Genomic DNA, 1,794 nt, shown 5'->3' on the forward strand with positions numbered 1-1,794 from the left:
GAGAGAGAGAGAGAGAGACAGAGAGACAGAGAGAGAGAGAGATACCGTGACAGCGAGAGAGACACTGTGACAGCGAGAGACAGAGAGGAGAGAGACAGCGTGACAGAGAGAGAGAGAGAGGGTGAGAGAGAGACAGCGAGAGAGAGAGAGACAGCGCGACAGAGAGAGAGACAGAGAGAGAGACAGACAGAGAGGGACACCGCGACAGAGAGAGAGAGAGACAGCGAGAGAGAGAGAGACACAGCGAGAGAGACAGCGTGACAGAGAGAGAGAGACACCGTGACAGCGAGAGAGATACCGTGACAGCGAGAGACAGACAGAGAGACACCGTGACAGCGAGAGAGAGAGAGAGAGACAGCGAGAGAGAGAGAGAGAGAGAGAGAGACACCGTGACAGCGAGAGAGAGAGAGAGAGAGACAGAGAGACAGAGAGAGAGAGAGATACCGTGACAGCGAGAGAGACACTGTGACAGCGAGAGACAGAGAGAGAGACACCGCGACAGAGCGAGCGAGAGAGTATGGGAGAGTGAGAGACACCGTGACAGAGAGAGAGAGACAGAGACACCGTGACAGAGAGAGAGAGAGAGAGAGAGACACCGTGACAGAGAGAGAGAGACAGAGAGAGACAGCGAGACAGAGAGAGAGACACCGTGACAGCGAGAGAGATACCGCGACAGCGAGAGAGAGAGACAGCGAGAGAGAGAGAGAGAGACAGCGAGAGAGAGAGAGAGAGACAGCGAGAGAGAGAGAGAGACAGCGAGAGAGAGACACCGTGACAGCGAGAGAGCGAGCGAGAGAGACAGCGAGAGAGACACCGTGACAGCGAGAGAGACACCGTGACAGCGAGAGAGACACCGTGACAGCGAGAGAGACAGAGACACCGTGACAGCGAGAGAGACAGAGACACCGCGACAGAGAGAGAGAGACAGAGAGAGAGACACCGTGACAGAGAGAGAGAGACAGAGACACCGTGACAGAGAGAGAGAGACAGAGAGAGAGACCGTGATAGAGAGAGACACCGCGACAGAGAGAGAGAGACAGAGACACCGTGACAGAGAGAGAGACAGAGAGAGACACCGTGACAGAGAGAGAGAGAGACACTGTGACAGAGAGAGAGAGAGAGAGAGAGACACTGTGACAGAGAGAGAGAGAAGAGACAGACAGCGTGGGAGAGAGAGACACCGTGACAGAGATAGCGCGAGAGAGAGAGAGAGAGGCAGACAGCACAGGAAAGAGAGAGAGCACGGTGGGGAGTAAGAGAGAGGGGAACGGCACGAGAGAGAGACACAGTGGAAGAGACCGAGCACGAGAGAGAGAGAGAGAGAGGGAGCAACCGAAAGAGAGAGAGAGAGAGAGAATGATGGTGGGGTTGAAGGGCTTGTCGTATGAGGAGGGGCTGAGGTCTCTGGGTCTGTACTCGGTGGCGATTAGAAATGGGGAATGGGGTGGGATCTGAGCAAAACTTACAGAACAACAGGAGGCCTGGACAGAGTGGACATGGAGATGATGTTCCCCCCCACCAAGTAGCAGAGACCAGGACCCGGGGGATACACAGCCTCAGAGTGAAGGGGCAACCCTTTGGAACGGAGCTGAGGAGGGTGGGGGGTGAATGTGCGGACCTCGTTACCAGGGAGGGGCTGTTGGGGGGGTAAGTCGTTGGGCGTGACCGGGTCCAAGGGATTACATAGGAATGGGGGTCGGGAAACGCACCAGGCACGGCTGAGCGGTGGGGCAGGCTCGATGGGCCGATCGGCCTGATCCCGCTCCTGTATCTTATGAACAGAGAGATAGAGAG

General features: G+C 56.2%; 1 protein-coding gene across 1 annotated transcript in view; it reads right to left on the reverse strand.

The window, feature by feature from the left end:
• LOC125488218 (disco-interacting protein 2 homolog B-like) overlaps positions 1 to 1,794 on the reverse strand; it is an 8,258-nt gene that overhangs the window by 5,204 nt on the left and 1,260 nt on the right. The window lies entirely within an intron of this gene.

The sequence above is a fragment of the Rhincodon typus genome, unplaced genomic scaffold (genome assembly GCF_021869965.1).
Source record: "Rhincodon typus isolate 14 unplaced genomic scaffold, sRhiTyp1.1 hic_rhity00000069, whole genome shotgun sequence".
Taxonomy (NCBI): Eukaryota; Metazoa; Chordata; class Chondrichthyes; order Orectolobiformes; family Rhincodontidae; genus Rhincodon; species Rhincodon typus.